The sequence below is a fragment of the Sorex araneus genome, chromosome 6, assembly GCF_027595985.1.
Source record: "Sorex araneus isolate mSorAra2 chromosome 6, mSorAra2.pri, whole genome shotgun sequence".
NCBI classification, from domain to species: Eukaryota; Metazoa; Chordata; class Mammalia; order Eulipotyphla; family Soricidae; genus Sorex; species Sorex araneus.
In genome coordinates, this window is record NC_073307.1 from 124,120,511 (window position 1) to 124,139,595 (window position 19,085).

Genomic DNA, 19,085 nt, shown 5'->3' on the forward strand with positions numbered 1-19,085 from the left:
TATCTGGTGGTGCTCAGTGCCTACTCCTGACTCTGCACTCAGGGATCACTACTGTAGGTGCTCTGGGGAGTGTAGGGTATGGGGAATTGAAGGGATTGAACCCAGGTCAGCCCCGTGCAAGGAAAAATAAAAATGCCCTACTCAATGTAGTATTCTTCTGGATCTGAGAAATTTATAAAAGAAATAAAGTTGATGAGAGTTGCTGAACCCATGCCTAACTAAGATGCAAAATAAATTCAAAATATACCATTATAAAAAAATTCATTGAAAAGATCTGGAGTGGATTCTGATGTAAGCACATATTTTTTCCTACTTGAAAAACAAAGGAGAATAAACTAAACTTGGGAATGTTACTTTAGGTTTGATTCATTCTGTTTTCCCAGTAATGTTTTTTCCCCTCATAAGTTAGTTTCACTGTTTTTTTTAAGAATTCTTTTTTCCTTTTCTTTCTATAAATAAATTTCCCAAATTGTATCTAATGATCACTGTAAAAGTCTTTCCTTGTTTTCTAAGAACTCTGCAATGCTGATGAGGCTGGGAGATGTCTCAGACTTCTGTGCTCTGCCCTGAGTATGTGACACCTGTTGACTCTTTGCCAGAGTCACAGAATACTGATCAGATTAAACATTTTCTGTCCACTGTGCATTTGAACAAACTATTTTAAAGTTCTCTCCGTGAGAGGATTCCCTTCCCGCTGAGTCTGAGCTGAGAATAGCTGCCCAACCGAACAGAAAGATGAGCATCCCGGAACTCATTTACAGGGCTCTCAGGGAAGTGCAGGGACACCTTCTTTAATCCCTTCAAGGTCAGTGTCCTGCAGGCCAAGAACATGGTTACAGAAGAGAGCTCAGAATGTTAGGGAACTGTGTCTAGTGTGAGATTAGGCTGCTGGTAAAAAGTGGCACGGGGTGTGATGGGAGGGAGCGGAAGTATTAGGCTCATTGTCATGGTTTTACTATTTCATTTGAGGGGCAGTGTGCAGTGAACAGAGAGATAGTGCAGTAGGTTAAGCTCTTGCATTTCACTGGGTCAACCTGGCTTAAATTTCCAGCATGGGGAATGGGCCATCCTGGGTGGAGCTCAGATGCTCAGAGATCACTCTTGACAGTGCTCAGGGGACAAGGGTTGAACTGAATTATGCTGTCCCTGTAGCATCACTTTACCCCCACAACTTTTTTGTCCTGTTGTTTTAACCTCGCTCCGACTCAGAGTACTTGTGTCTACAACTGACAAAACAGAGGCTCAGAGAAGGTGAATAACTTGCTGAAAATCACAGTTATTGATGCAATGCAAATTTCTCTGGATGAGAGGGTTGTGATCTTTGATGGGCACCATGCTGCCTATGTATTCAAACTATGAAATTTGCATCTAAGCATTTCAAAACTAGCATTAACCTCAAGGATAAAAGCAACTCATGTTGTCGATGAGATATAGCTAAGCACCTTGGAGTAGGATAACTGCACAGTGGTGACTGCTGTGCACCGGCAGGGTGTACAGTGTGTACAGACATTGATCAGACAGGCTCGCTTTAGAGAACCCTCAGTTTAGACTTTGAAAGAAGTCTGATAACGCTGAAATATCTGATATTTGAATCCTCTAGCAATCAGAGCTCATTACTTTCACATTCACAAACATGGTAATTAATCTAGGTCTGAATATTTCTGTTAAGAGACCTTCAAGCATGAAACTGAAAACTAATAAAACATTTTTTTTCAGTTTAACAAACAAGGAGCAGACTTTTGAAAGGATAAATTATAAATTGACATACATTTTAATCCAAAATGCTAATTTTAGTTCATAAAGTAGCTAAAATGTCTTGAAATCCTGAGACAATATCTTTGTCTGCTAATCTGCCTTTAAAGAAATGTTTTGGGCACTGTGGTTTACAATACTGTTCATGAAAGGGTTTCATGAATACAATTTTCCTACATCACACTTTCCCCCCCTTCCCCTCACGTCCCCTCACTCCATTCTATATTCCAGTTCTCAAGCTCTGTTGCTTTGTCACTTGTTATTCCCTGGCTCTGTTTCTTTATACATCTGTCCTACATGTGAGAATGGGCCTCCTTCTTTATCCATCCCTCTCCTTCTGACTTACCTAATCATGATACAGTCTAGATATACCTTTGTAGCAGCAAATTATTTTTTTCTTTTCATCCTCATCAACTTTTCATCAAATCCTTTTTTCTTTCTTTTAATCCTCTTTAATGTGTGGCAGTCTCACTAATACGAGGTGGTTTCTCATTGTTGTTTTATTTGAATTTCCCTGATGATAAGCAATGGAAAGAATTTCTTTTACAAACTTATTGGCCATCTGTATGTCTTCTCTCATTTTTTTTTAATGGGACTGATTGTTTTTATCTTGTTAAGTTTTACAAGTGCTTTGTGTATCTTGGATATTAACCTTTGTCAGCTTAGTGGTGAGAAAATGAATTCTCCCAGTCTGTAGGATGTATTTTTATTCTGTGCCTTATTGCTGTTGTAGTGTAGTAGCTTCTTAATTAGATGCAATATCATCTGTTTATCTTTGATTCTGTTTGCTTTACTGATGACAATGAATCATTAAAGTTGCCTCTTTATGACTTCAACTCTGATATCAAGGTACTTAATCTACTTTGGATTGTTTTTATGCATGTTGCGAGATTGGGATGTAAGTTCAATTTTTATATGTGCCTAACCAGTACCCAGCACTATTTGTTGAAGACACTTTCCTTGTTCTACCTCATGCTCTGTGCTCCTTTATCAAAAATTAGCTTTTCATTTATCTTCAGAGTAGTCTATAGCACTGTTGTTCCATTGTTCATCAATTTGCTCGAGCGGGCACCAGTAATGTCTCCGTTGTGAGACTTCTTGTTAACTGTTTTTGGCATATCGAATATGCCACAAGTAGCTTTCCAGACTCTGCCATGTGGGTGGGATACTCAATAGTTTGCCAGGCTCTCCAGGAGGGATAGAGGAATTAAACCCACATGGCTGCCCGTGTGCAAGGCACTCAATCTATGTAGTACTTTAGGTAGAATTGTTATTGTGACAATATAAATTTGCCCAATTCAACAACAGGGCAGATGTTAACATTGTCTTGTGTCTCTCTTATTTTTTAGCAGTGATTTATAGTTTCTTTGTTTTAATAAGCGTTTTCATATTATTTTGGCTTTTATAGGGGTTTAGGGTTATAGCCAGCGGTGCTCAGGGGTTAATCTTGCCTCTGCACTCAGGAGTCACTCTTGTCAGTGCTTGGGAGACCATAGGGAATGCTGGAGATCAAATCCAGATCAGTCACATGCAAGTCGAACACCCTACCCGCTGTATTATCGCTCCTGGCCCCCTTTTTCCCAGGTTCTTGATTTTTTTTGAGGTATAATTTAGGATAGGATTTAAGAAAAAAAAATTCACTCTCTTCTTTTTAATTGTTTGCGTAGAAATGCCATGAACTTTTTACATGCTGACTTTGTAGTCTGCCACATTACTGTACAAGTTTATTGTGTTTTAGAATATTTTTTGTAAACTCTTTAGGGTTTCCTGAGTCTAACATGTCATCTAAAATTAATGATGATTTTATTTGTTTTCCAATATGGATGCCTTCAATATTTATTTCTTGATTTGTTATGGAAAGCTCTTCCAATAATACATTTCTTAAGTAATAGTGGTGAGCGTAGACAGCCTTGTCTTATGCCTGATCTTAGAATGAAGGATTTCAATTTGATAATATATTTCAGCAAAATTAAAATGATAGCCTGATAACCTTTCAAGTTAGGTTTCATTTACTTCAGTTCCTAACATCAGGGATTTTTTCCTAGATGGGCTTTGTTTATTAATAGTAATATCTACTACTACTAATACTAATAATAGTGTTCTTTTGATCCCATGTTAAACTTTGTTTCTAATAACAACCATATAAAGATGGTGCTGATTTTACTTCCCATTTTGTTGCGAGTGAATTGAGCTTTGCAGATATTTCTTTTAAAAATTATGATATTTTAGGTAATAAGTTTACAGTAGTGTTAAGTTTATGGTACTTTTGTACAAAATACCACATCCAATACTCCCAAAGTGCCTTTAACCCTCTACCACACTCCTTATATCACTCCTGGAATATTCTTCATACCCCTCCAACCACTTTGTTAATAAGTTTTGTAATCCAAGGTTCGCCATTTTTTGGTATGTCAATCCCTTGTTTGCTGATATTTTTACATTAGTCTAGAAAAAAAGAAAATTTGAGATATAGATGTAGGCTGCCACCCCCATAAACTTGTCAGTTCTTTGCAGATGTCTCCATGTCAGAGGCATTTGATTTGCTACTCTGGTTGGTTTTTATTTTGAGGAGCCAAACCCAGTAGTGTTTGGGAACTACTGCTGTCTTTGAGCTCAGGGAACTGTGCGTTACTGAGGACTGAACCCGGGCCACCTGAATATAAAGCATGTATGTGCTATTGTGCAGGGAAATCTCGCTCTGAACCTCATCTTGAAAGGGTGAGGTTGAGTGATCAGCACTTGTTGCCTCTGATTGCAAAGGTAATTTTTTTTTCTATTTTCTGTTTCTTTCCCCCTTTCTCCTTTCCTTCCTTTCATATTTATAATTCTTCTCCTCTGTACTCCCTCTTCTGTAAAAAAATCAAACCAGCTTTCTCCTATTGGTGAAATTTACTTTCCTATCCCCCAATTATTGTAGCTGTTACTGTAGTGCACCAGGAGTGACACACCCTGTGTTTGTATTGCTTCCACTCTTGGTTGCAGTGTCTTCGATCACACCTCACACTGGCAGGGTTGGAATCATACTCTGCATTTTGTGAGGTGCTGCTGAGATCAAACTTGCAGTCTTAGATATGCATATGAAACATTCTACCACTCATCTGCATGCCCCAACTTGACATTGCTTTTATGTGCCTGATACTACACTATAACATCCCAATGTCTGGTATTCTCAGTTGGGCTTCTCAGTGCTTGAGAAAAATCACTTAACATTTCTCATCTCAGTTTACCCATTTACAGAATGAAGATAATAGTACAGAAGCATCTTTAAATGCTTGCAAGGCATTTTTTTTTTTCAGAAAAAGTGCAAAACACTTTACAAATAGGACATGTCATTCAGACCTCAAGATGGAGATGGGAAATTGGAAAATCCCCTTAAGAACTCTGGTCCACCCAAGTTACCCAACTACTTACTGTCACTGTAATTTAGATTCATATCTCACTAGGATTTAATGTCTAATTCAATGCAGTTATATATAAAATTGGAAACAGCTTTTTCCCTGAGAGCACTTGCTAGAATTTATTTCTTAGAAGTTTCTAGACTGCGGCCCCCAAAGGCAATATTTGTGTTGACTCCAATGTGGCGGTGCTGCAGGAAGTCTCTGACTTCAAGCCTGGTTTTATCCTTAACAGTTTTTCACAGATAAGACTCAAACTCCCTTTGCTTGGTGCTTCTGTAAATGCTCAACACCAGGTCTTGAATTGGTTTCAGTTTTTGTTGCAGTGAAACAATTTGATTCTTGCCTTAGTTGTTACATCATAGGGAGTCCTGAATTAACTTTCGGAATTTCTCCTTTTGACATTAAAAACCATCTCTTATTCTCTTTCATTCTTAGTTCTTTTGTCTTTATCCTTCATCATTTTGTTTCTATTGATTTCTGTGCTCAACAAGCTCTCAAACTCAGGCATTGATTTTTGCAACAGTAAGGGAAGATAGAGTGCACAGAACTTGATATTTGAGAAGAAATTGCTGTACTCTGTTAATTAACCTACAGACACAGAGACTGACATTTATCAGAACTAACCTTTACTGAACACTATGTATAGACACTATGCCAACTATCTTACATGTATTTTCCTATGTAATATGAGTAAAATAAACATGACATAGTTTCTCTTATTGATCTAAACTTGTAGCTAAGGAATTTGATGTTCAAAAAATATTAACCAACTTCCCCAAATCATTTTGCAACATATAAAAGAGCATCAAGTTGATGCCACACACATTAAGTTTATACAGTCTAATGCATCAATTATATTTCAAAAAGCTGCAAAGATGTCAACACGCTAATAGGTTCTGGGACCATAACAAGAACATAAATCTCTGTTTCAGCCATAAACTGTATAGAAGAATTATTCAGGCACCATAAGTTGATTAATGTCAGAGATTGGCACTGTGCACAGGTCAAAACTGAATATTAATCATTTTCCAAGTTCTTCGTAATTTCATTTCAATTTTTTTGCCTTCATTTGGTTCTTCACTTCTACATTCTAGATGTAGGATTTACAAATTCCTACTCATATTCAGTTTTTCCCCGCTGACTTCTTAAGAACAGTCAATACTCTTATTATGAATAAAATTGGACTGAGGGGAAATATGGCACTATGGACAGACCAAAATCCTCCTAGAGGCTACTGAGACCTGGGGGAGAAGGGATAGCCTAGTGCCTCTTCTGTGAACTTGACCAATTCCTGTGATGGTTAAATGCCTGTTAGTTTTCCTGCCTTCCCACAGTTTATCTTTGAGCAGAACTGAGTCACTGTTTGTTCTCAACAGTGCTCGATGCTTTTGTGCATGGAGAAATGAAGACATTTCTCCTGAACTGAACTACTTTGACCGCAGGTTGTTTATTTATTTATTTTTCTGATTCCGTTCAGTCAACTCCTTGGTAAAGCCATTCTTGACCTTCTAAAAGAAGACAATCCTATCCACCTCCTTTGTCCTTATGCAGACCACTTTGTTGGGATCGATTAGCCCTTTGCAATCTGCACACTTCTTTTCTCTAAGTTTTTATATCTGTGTACATATTTGTCTAGAATGGTCTTCTCCTTGATAACTGCATTGTTCACTGGTGATATCATTTTTGGTCTTTACTCAAGTTCTCCCTTCTAAGTGAGGCACACAATAGATGTTTGAAAATTTTAAAGTTGAACTGACCTGACTTTATCTGCTTCCTCCCCTCATGCCCCTTGGGGAAGAGGGTGTAGTCCACCCCTGGCAGTACTCAGAGATTACTCCTGGCTTTATGCTCAGGGATTACTCCTAGTGTTCTTGGAGATCATGTTGGGTGCCAGGGATCAAAGTTGGGTTGCCCAATGCAAGGCAAACACCCTACCTACCCACTATATCATTGTTGTGTCCCATGCTTTATCAGCTCTTTATTACGATTTAATGGTATGCTTTATATATGACTGTTTTCAAATTTTCTGACAATTTTTTTGGTTTTGGTTTATGCCCAGTGGTTCCCAGGGCTCTGTGATTAGGGGACACTCCTGGTACTCAGGAGACCATATGTGGTGCCAGAGATCAAACTGCAATTGGCCAAGTGCAAGACAAGTGCCTTAACCATGGTACTATTTCTCCATCCTCCTTATATATTTTTATTTTTACTGTATAATTTATTGCATTCACATATATGGGTTTAGGATCATTGTGTTTCAAGGATATAAAGGAATGTAGAATCACACAAAAAAATCATAAGTCTTCTCTTTCAAATTTTTGCAGTCAGTTAAAGAAATATATGTAGTAATCAATAGTTTAAAAAGGATGCATTGTCTCCATTTAATTCATGCCACCCATTTAGTTTGCTCTTTGTGGCAAGGATTTTCTGTAAAATCCTAGTTAGTAACTATTTTAATTCTGCATTTGCTATGGATTCAGTTGCAGCCACATACAGGGGTAACAGTATTTGCAGACAAGTAGTTTATCCTGTTATACATTCTAAAGCAAAATCCAACATCTCATTTTGAAGATTTAAAAAGTTCGACTAAGTATTTAAGAGAGCACTATACAAAGGAATGCAACACATTAAGATAGAGTGCACTAAGTAGAAACTATTCGAATGGATTATACAATACACATTAAGAAAAAAATTTATATTACTGGTTGTGTATAGAAAGATGTCTGACATTTAACTTATTCCAGACTATTGTAGCAAAAAGCGTTAGTAACACCCAGTCTTAAAGTTTAAAGTTAAAGTAATGGGCAGATCAGAAGTCTGTATGATGCAGATATTCAGGCAGTATATTATTGGATCTCGAGATCACGGACAAACTGGGGAGTTGATGAGAAATGAAAAGGTGACTGGATTGATTAAAATCATAAAAATTTCCTACCTCCCTGCATGACTTACTGCATTCTCTCCCAATCATTCTCTATCTAACCTTGATGGAGGTTATAAACACTTGTTGAGTTTCTTCTTCTATTCAGTAGCTGGTCAAAAGACAAAGCCTTGATTTGAATAATCCCCTTTTCTATGCTTCTGTATCTGGCAAATATCTACCCAGCCATGCCGAAGTCAAATTCTAAGTCTTTTGCTAGAAATCTGTTTGAGCACATGAGGCACAATTAATCATGTTCTCCTCTCTGCTCACTGAGCACTTTATTCATTCTGCTACAGTAACATTTATCATGTTTTATGATGCTTGGCTTTATTCATTCCACTTTCTGCTACTCGACTGTGAAATTCTTGGTGACAGGAACACTTTTCATGACTGGTTGTAGACTTCAGAGCATCTAGAACATTATCAGCACACACTAGGCAGTCACACATTAAGTGGAGACATCTTGGTAGTAGAGTTGAAACCTGGAGGTAATTTAATGGGTCAAACTTTGATAACTTACTTTTCTTCTCTGAATAAGAATTCTTACATTTGGCCATGACAGTGGCATTGCTGTTAGAAGAAAATGCAATATTCTTCCTACAAATTTAATGGACATCTCTAAATGAAACTAAATATATTGTTATTGCCATGGATGCTGTTGTAAAAGAGAGTGGCCAAGGGTACTAAAGCTTCTGATACACTTATAGTAAGTGGTAGGATGATTTTGAGGCAGAAGTATTAAGTTACAAAATGATGTACTGGAGATCAGAGTGATGTTCTGAAAACTGAGGTGCCGACTCCTGGATCTTCAGTTTTATTCATTAGATTAGCCTTCTGGAAGAGTTTTTTTCTTACCTTTGTATTTCAAACATTTTAAACATTTTCAGGTGAGGATGAAAATATTGGAAATGGAAAAGCGGATTAAAACCATAGAATGTTGCTCGTGAAGATCCCTAAGAGATTTAATTGGGTAAACCTGGGCTGGGTTTCTCAACTCACCTCGATTGACATTTCACACCAATAATTCTTTGTTATTCAGGGCCACCCTGTGCTTTATAGGATGTTAACAACATCTCTGCCCTCTGCCCACCTATGTTAGTAACACAGTGACCCCCTTGCCATCCTGTGACAGCCAAAATCGTTTGAGGAGACCTTTAGTAATTATCATGTTCTGGACAAGGTGACAAAGAAACCACAAAGAAAGCGACGAGGTGATGATGTAATTTTTATTATTGACAGAGCTGGATTGGAGAAACCTTAAGTCTGTAAAGCAAACTAGACTGATGAAATTAATATAGAGTAAGCTTACTCATTGGATCCTGGGTTGATAGGAGTCTTTAGGGGTGAGAGGGGTTAATGTAGTCTGAAGACCACTCGTGCCAAAAAGATGTAGCAGGAGCCTGGACTTGTTTTGACACATGACCAGGTTTAACTTTTTTACTCCCAATGCTCTTGCTTTTCACATCACGTAATCAAATAATAAACTTTTGTTCATGAAACCCTGCAAATACTGGTCCATGATGGCCAGCTCTTATATAATTAGATATCTTGATCTTGATATTTGGTTGACTAATTCACACTTAGTAACTCACCATCAAAAGTGTTGATAACAATGTGTCAGTTATATGTTTCTTATCATTATGGTGCTTCCTAGTACAGCCTCTTGCATCTTCCACAGGAGAAATATAAACCTCGTGTTTATTTTTCACAGATTTATTAATCGAATAAATCCCTTTGTCTTCCCAGAAGTGGATTGAACAAGTCAGGCAAAAAGAGGTCATAAATGAACTTATTGAAAAGATTTTTTTCTCAAGGAAGCCAGAAGACACAAAAGATTCCTTGTAACAGGGGTTACTGAAATTTTTATTTCATCTTCTTTTGTCAGGATGAAGGATATTCCTACATATGAAATATAAACTGCTAGAGCTTTAAGATCTTGCAAAGCATGTATGACTTGGAAGGGGACTGCTTCATTTTTAATACTATTTTTATGCAATTGAATCCATTGTAATAATACTATGCCTCCATAAAGCTGGCATCTACAAATCCATCTTATTTTATTCCCTGAAAAATACAAATTTCATTTCATATGTCCAAGTAATTTTATATATAAAAAAGTCACCATCCTATGAGACTCACCCTCAAGTATAACTATTCTGATTTTATTTTCTTGCAGAACAGAAAGAATCCTTTCAAAATTGTTCCTACTAGGTCAGGTAGATTGCTAAAGTGACAGAGCATGTGTCTGTCTAGTAGTATGAGGCCTCGACTTTCATCCCTGACACAACATGGTCTCTCCTCTTGCCACGAGATGGAGCCTTGTAGGCCCAAGACACCACAGGCCAGGCAGCACTGCCAAGCTGAGCCTGAGCACTAAATCACTGGACCAAGCACCACCAGGAGTGACCCATGAAAGTGGTGCATTCTACAGCTGATCTAAAACCAATATCTCCCCTCAGGGTATCACTGTCACCTCATTGTTCATCGATTTACTCAACTAAGCATCAATAACATCTCTATTCCTCCCAGCCCTGAAATTTTAACATCCTCTCCTTACTTGTCTTTCCCAATGATTGGAGGCTCTTTCAGGGTCAGGAGCATGAGACCTATCATTACTGTTTTTGGCATATCGAGTATACCATGGGTAGCTTGCCAGGCTCTGCCCATGTGCCTCTTCTTCTTTTTTTGTTATTGTGTTATTTGTTTCTAGAGTGTATATATATATATATATATATATATATATATATATATATATGTATACACACACACACGCACACACACACACACACACACACACACACATATATATATATATATATATATATATATATATATTATATATTGGAGAGCCCAGCAAGTTACCAAGAGTATCCCGCCCCTCAGGGTAGTTAATAATAAATGCCATTATAACGATAGATTGGGTTTAGAATTTTATTGTACATATAAAATCTATCAAGGTGATTACTGAAAACTGCAAAGTAGTTGACACAGGAGCAACATTGAGCTTTTCTTTTTCTTTGTTATTTTTCACTGAGTCACTATGAGATACACAGTTATGAAGTTGCTCATGATTGAATTTCAGTCCTACGATGTTCCAGCACCCCTCCCTGCATTTTTCTGGGCTTACAAAGGAGCTATGATTCTACATTTCATTGATAACCTCACAAGAATCTACTAACATCAAGTCAAGGAAGGGGCTTAGCATGAGACCTCAGTGAAGAATAAGGTACATAGTGCAGGGATATTTTTTTGCTGAACTCATGGAATCATTTCCAGAGTCTAAAGCGGAAAGTTGCTCATAATACAGCTGTTACTTGGAGATGCAGTGTCCTGGTAATAAACAATAATAATCACATCCTGGTTTTTGACTCATTCTATTTGGAGGGCCCTGTGCTGAGTGGTTTATATTGATAACTTAACCTACAGAGCACAGATGTTTTAATTATTACTATGGCAGCTTTGCTTTTGAGAAATCTGAGGTTCAGAGAGGTGAAATAATTTGTTGTGGGTTACAAAATTAATAAGAATGGATCAAAGATTTAGGCTATGTTCTCTTTAACATTCTAAATCTTCTCAAAACCTAGAAGAAGATGTAATTGTTACTTGAGTTCTTGTTTTGTTTATGCCATCAACTCAGTAATGCTATAAATATTATAGATTCTCAGAATATCAGAGTTCTTTTCTATAAAATGCAGGATTTGTCGTTGATTAAGAGGCACCATATTGGAAAAATATATTCTATCTATGCTCAATTCTAATAGGATACAGCAGAGTATTTATGTGACAAATTAAAAGGAATATGCATTGATATTTAAAAGTAGTTTAAATTTTGAGTAGCATGCACTGTCTTTGCTTTTGATTTCTATGAAATTTGTTATTTCATGTAAGCTTCAAATAGAGAACCAACTTATTTATTCTAGCTAAGTTCCATTAACTATAAAATTGGTCAGCTGTATCATGATAGAATTAAACTTTTAGTGATGAACTTTAATATAACAAGAAACATTTATTTGTTTGTTTGTTTATTTATTTATTTATGACCACAATGCCTATGCTTGGGGATTACTTGTAACTCTGTACTTAAGGATCAATCCTGGATGGCTCCAAGGACCATATGGAGTACTGGGGATTGAATATAGGTTGGCCATAACCAAGGCAAGTGTCCCACCCACTGTACTGTTGCTGCAGCCCAAGAAACTAAACTGATTTTCAATGTAACACACCTGAAGCATATAATGATAATAAAGTCTGACTTTACTACAAAACACTCTGTTCTTAAATCAGGAAAAATGAATCAAAAGTGGAGACTATATCATAGGTATATGAATCTGAATAACCTTTGTAATTCCCTTCCTTAATGAAACATGAAATTTGGATATATTATTTTTATTTCAAATGACAGTTCCAGTGGCCAACATGAAAGTACTAAAACTTAATAAAATACACCCAGAAGAATGCCAAATTGAAAATAAATGCACTCTGTGCTATGAAAAGGTGTGAGAACCGCAAGAGATACAGTGACCAGAATACAAAGACTATCCACAGAATGGGAAAGGATATTTACACAATACCCATCAGATAAGGGGTTGATATCAATGGTATATAAAGCACTGGTTGAGCTCTACAAGAAGAAAACATCCAACCCCATCAAAAAATGGGGCAAAGAAATGAACAGAAACTTTACCAAGGAAGAAATACGAATGGCCAAAAGGCACATGAAAAAGTGCTCTACATCACTAATCATCAGAGAGATGCAGATCAAAACAACCATGAGATACCACCTCACACCACAGAGACTAGCACACATCCAAAAGATCAAAAGCAACCGCTGTTGGAGAGGATGTGGGGAGAAAGGGACCCTTCTTCACTGCTGGTGGGAATGCCGACTGGTTCAGCCCTTCTGGAAAACAATTTGGACGACTCTCAAAAAATTAGATATTGAATTCCCATTTGACCCAGCAATACCACTGCTGGGAATATATCCCAGAGAGGCAAAAAAGTACAATCGAAACAACATCTGCACATGTATGTTCATCGCAGCACTGTTTACAATAGCCAGAATCTGGAAAAAACCCGAATGCCCCAGAACGGATGACTGGTTGAGGAAACTTTGGTACATCTATACAATGGAATACTATGCAGCTGTTAGAAAAAAGGAGGTCAAGAATTTTGTAGTTAAGTGGATGGGCATGAAAAGTTTCATGCTGAGTGAAATGAGTCAGAAAGAGAGAGACAGACATAGAAAGATTGCACTCATCTATGGTATATAGAATAACAGAGTGGGAGACTAACACCCAAGAACTGTAGAAATAAGTACCAGGAGGTTGACTCCATGGCTTCGAGGCTGGCCTCACGTTCCGGGGAAAGGTCAACTCAGAGAAGTGATCACCAACTACATTGTAGTCGAAGGCCATGTGGGGGAAGGGAGTTGCGGGCTGAATGAGGGCTAGAGACTGAGCACAGCGGCCACTCAACACCTTTATTGCAAACCACAACAGCTAATTAGAGAGAGAAAACAGAAGGGAATGCCTTGCCACAGTGGCAGGGTGGGGTGGGGGGGAGATGGGATTGGGGAGGGTGGGAGGGACACTGGGTTTACGGGTGGTGGAGAACGGGCACTGGTGAAGGGATGGGTTCCCAAACTTTGTATGAGGGAAGTATAAGCACAAAAGTGTATAAATCTGTAACTGTACCCTCACGGTGATTCTCTAATTAAAAATAAATAAATTAAAAAAAAAAAAGAAAAGGTGTGAGAAGACTTTGCAGCTAAATAAATATTGACTGTGGCATTTACTACTTTTTTCGTAGCCTTAGATGGGGGCATCTGGTAATCGAGTTCCAGCTTTACCATTTACTTATTTTTATTTATTTATTTTAATTTTGTATTGAATCAACATGAGATATACAGTTAAAAGTTGTTCAAGATTGAGTTTCAGTCATGCAATGTTCCAACAACTATCCTTTCATGTGTGCACTTTTCTGCCACCAATGTCCCCAGTTTCCCTTCCTCTTGTACTCCCCTCCCCATTCTGCCCCCATAGCTTTCCTCTGTGGCAGACATTCTTTTTTTTTTTTTTAATTTAAATTTTATTGAATCACCATGTGGAGGGTTACAAAGTTCTCAGGATTATGTCAGTTATACAGTACTCAAACACCCTTCCCTTCACCCGTGCCCATATTCCATCACCAACCACCCCATTATACCTCCCGTCCCCTCCCGCCCCCCCAGTCCCCGCCCTTGTAAGTGATAAGTTTCACTTTGTTTACGCTTTATCTTGGTTACAGTCCATGTTTCAACACATAATTCACTATTGTTGCTAGGGTTTCCCCCCAAAAAAGAGAAGACAGTCCCACTGTCAAGGAAGCATTTGATGGCTCTCCATTGCTGAGAATGTAGAGATATTAAGTCCCACTGTTTGTTACATAACTTTTCTATTTTTTTCCCCCCTCGTCCCGCGTGTGGCAGACATTCTGACCCTGTCCCCACCTCTCTCTCTCTCTCTCTCTCTCTCTCTCTCTCTCTCTCTCTCTCTCTCTCTCTCTCTCTCTCTTCTCCCTCTCATTTTCCTTTTTTGGCACTGTGGTTTGCAATACTGTTACTGAAAGGGTATCATGCATATCACTTACCTCTTTGCAGCACGCAGTTTTTGTCCAGAGTGATCCTTTATAGTGATCTCAGGCCTAACTCTACTCTCCCTTCCAGTTTTTGGTCCAAAAACACAATGCAGGAAAGACATCTGCATTCCTATGTTCATTGTAGTACCATTCATAAGAACTAGAATCCGGAAATAAACCATGTGCCTGAGAACAGATGGGTGGATAAAGAAACCATGGTACATCTACACAATGGAACACTATGCAGCTGTTATGAAAAATGAAGTCATGTAATTTGCTTCCACATGGATGGTCATGGAGAGTATTATGTTGAATGAAATGAGTCAGAGGAAGAGGGACAAACATAGAATGATTGTACTCACTTGCAGAATATAGATTATAAAAATAGGATGTGAATAATACCCAAAGACAGTTATACCAGTTGGAAGTAATAATATCTTATATTTCTATGCATTGAGGCATTTTTACTCTTATGCCAAGATAAATCAAGCTGAAATAACAAATGATGCCATAAACCCATCTGGTAGTAGCTGAACACCTCGTAGTATGAGTTCTACTCTCTGTGTATTAGAGTATTTTATTTTTTTTCTCACCCATGCTTTACTACTGTTTTTGAGGGATGGATATCACAAGCAATCCTCCAGGAACCCACGAGTCAGCTGTGGTGATACTCAGCCAACCACACCAGTTGGATCAATGCCAGGGTGTGGTTACACAACTGCTGTTTGAGAGCCAGTGGCTCTCGCAGCCCTCAGAGTCACCCAGACAATACTCAGGTTCCTCAGGGTTCTCTCCAGTCATGGTTGGGGGTCAGGCAGTGTGGGCATGGATGTTTGGGTCATGGCTAGGCATGCACCCTGACCCCGGAGCTAACTCTCTGGCCATTCAGAGTCTTAATTACATTGCAATGCATTAATTTCATTTAATAAAACCTTATACTCCAAGCTGAACACTATTTTCTGGCCTTCACAAATTATAACATCATTCCGATTCTTTACTATGGCATCTCTTAATTCTTTGAGCATTATAGACATTAAGTAGTTATTTCACAAAACTTCCTATTACCACTTTGGCTTAAGTGTCATCTCAATGAAGCTCACACATGAAATCAAAGCTAGTTTCTTATCTTGGCAAAGTTTGCAGATGTATGTGTGAGCATATGCACACATGCAGCGCATACAGATACATGCACAAAGCTAGATCAATTGTCATCTGTTTTATTAATGAAATCCCAGTAGAATTCTCTGCCCCCAAGCACCTGCCTTCTTTGGTTGCCACATAAAGCTTTTTTTTTTATTAGCTTGTTCAAACATGGCATGTTTTGCTTGCAAAACACCTCATTGTTCTGCTATTATAAATGATTCAGAATGACACTTTAAATATCTCACTTGATGCACTTGTCACTAGAGTCCACAATGTGTGACTTGGGAAATGCGATTTTGTAGATCTTTGGATAGATATATTCATACTCTTTTTCTTTGTGATGAGCGCACCCAGAAAAATGCTGCTGGAAATTTTTTTTTAGCATAAATTTAAGAGACCAGAGAGATGGTACGGCAGGTAGATTGTTTTCCTGCATTCCTTGTTGGCACTTCATATCATCCCCTGAGCTCACCAAGACTGTTCCCTGAGCATAGAATCAAGAGTAAGCCTTGAAAATCACCAGGTGTGACCCCCAAATTAAAACAAATAAAACACAAAGATTTGAGATTTGATGATGCTAGAAATAGGAAACTATATTAAAATGATAAAGTACCAACATCTATTCTCTGGCAGAAGTAAAGGGGTACACAATTAATTGTTAAGGGACTGAATATCAAAACACCAGAGGATATTAAGTGATGTGGAAAATTACAATATTGTATACTGAATACATATTTGAACTGTTGTTCAGTTGTTTGAAAACATCATGTGACTTTTTTTTGTCGTGTCTTGTTTTGGGGCCACACCTGGTGGTGCTCAGAGCTTACTCCTGGCTCTGAACTCAAGGATTACTCCTGGTAGGGTGGCGGTGAGGCTCACATGGGGTGCTGGGGATCAAACTCAGGTCAGCCTCATGCAAGGTAAAAACCTTACTTGCTGGACTATTGCTCTGTCCCCATTATGTGACTTTTTAAAGGTTAGAACCATATTATTTATGTGTTGATGGCAGAACAGAAATGCAACATTTTTTTTTCTAGTGTCAAATTTTCTAACTGCAGTAAAAAGTAAAAACATTTACTCACCTAGTTCTCATGTGAATAAAAGAAGCTCTGGGTTAGTGTGTTGCAGTCATCTTTATTAATGACAGATTTTGCAGGTTCAGTACACTAAATTATTGCTTACCCAGTAAGATTTAGTAATAAATTATTCTGGGAGTTTGTAGAATTGTTAGAGCAAAAGTTTGCTGTCACAGGAGCCAGCAGAATATAGGTTGATTCATTCAGCATTTTTTTTCTTTTCCTTTTTTTTTTTTTGCTTTTTGGGTCACACCCGGCGATGCACAGGGGTTACTCCTGGTTCTACACTCAGGAATTACTCCTGGCGGTGCTCAGGGAACCATATGGGATGCTGGGATACGAACCCAGGTTGGCCGTGTGCAAGGCAAACGCCCTACCTGCTGTGCTATCACTCCAGCCCCCAGCAATTTTTTTCTAGGGGAGTCAGTAGGGATCCCCTCATCAGTACTCAGTGGCAACAGAGGCCACTCCTGGTAGTGCCTGGCTTAGCCATGCAGGCCTGCTGGTGCTCGGCCCATGGAGGTGGTACTTGTCAGGCCGGTGTCTCTGGAATGAACATGGCTACACCCAGCAGTATTCAGGGAAATCAGTCAGTGCCAGGAGTTCATCCTGGAGCCTGACACATGCAAGACAGGTGCTCTAGCCTTTCGAACTATCTTATGGACACCCTCAGTAAGCATTGTTGAAGCATCTACTTCGTGCTCAGATGCTGAGGTCATGGTACTAAAGGAAACAAAAATAGTCACAGTACTTGTCTTTATGTGTCTGGTGGTCCAAGGATGGCAGAAGACAGTGAGAAGTTATGCATACCCATGAACTTCTCTGTTTTGCTTTGGGGGGCTTTCTAGAAGTGCTCAGAGGCCCAGAGGCCATTAGGTTATATGCAGCTTGACATTTCGGAGGCCACAATAATCATACACCATGCTGATCAGGGGCCATGAATCAAGAATCAAACTCAGGACCTTCTGCATGCCAGGCAGGCATGTAGGCTGGTTTTATAACTGGCTCCCAAGTTCTCTAAACGAACCACATTAATTCCACCAAGAAGTATACTTCTCTGTGCTATGAAATTGTGTATTTAGGGAGAATCTTGATGCTATAAACCCAGTCTGGACAGATGTAGCTTGTAGAGTACTTGTAATGCTTGTAGCCTACTTCTCCCTCTGGGAGAAACTGGCAATCTTCTGAGAGTTTCCTGCCCACATGGGACAGCCTTGCAAGCTTCCCATGGTGTATTCATATGCTAAATCCAGTAACAAGCTGGATCTCATTCCCCTGACCCTGAAAGAGCCCCCAGTGCGACATCTTTGGGAGGGCCAAGTTGAGATAGACTTCTAAGATCTCAGGGAAAGGATGAAATGAGAGGTTATTGGGCCCGCCCGAGAAATCGGTGATTAACGGGGTTTCGTGATCATGATCGTGTAGAGTACTATAGTATAACAATAGCAACAACAAAGAAACCAGTCTGGGGCTAGAGTAATAGCACAGTGGGTAGGGCATTTGCCTTGCATGCAGCCAACCAGGGTTCGATTGCTCACATCCCTTATGGTCCCTCGAGCACTGCTAGAAATAATTCCTCATTGCATGAGCCAGGAGTAACTTCAGTGCATCACTGGGTGTGATTCAAAAAGCAAAAATAAAATAAAGTGTTTAAAAAAAAAACACTCTTTGGAGCAGTATTTTTACTGCTTCAGCAGAAAAAAAAGATTTTTTTTTCTGCATAATTTTAAGGTCAGTGTTTTAATAATAAGGGTAAAGCCTTTTTTTAAAATATGTAATTATAGAAACACTAAAGTTGTCTTAAATATTCTGAGGTAAATAGTTAAATCTATGATGTTATCAGAATTATTTTCTACCCCAAATTATTTTTTAGAATATTGGAAAATGATCGCAATAAAATGTTCTATAAAAAGAGAGTTATTATAATACAAGAATATTTTAGATGTCTTTGCCTTTTCCATGCTCAGTGATTTTATGTGATTCCAAATGCATTAATAATAATAACAATGATAATAGCAGCAACTCATACCAGCCTTGTACTAGTTTACATTCATTATTTCAATTAATTACTTATAAACCAGTAAAATAGATATTATTGAATTTGTTTCTTTTTGTGTACTGAAACTTTTAATCATGTTAGTAAAGATAAGTATTCCCTATGCAACAAATGCTTTAGTG

At 38.4% G+C, this 19,085-nt stretch overlaps 1 protein-coding gene across 2 annotated transcripts in view; it reads left to right on the forward strand.

The window, feature by feature from the left end:
* NELL1 (neural EGFL like 1) overlaps positions 1-19,085 on the forward strand; it is a 949,069-nt gene that overhangs the window by 731,191 nt on the left and 198,793 nt on the right. The window lies entirely within an intron of this gene.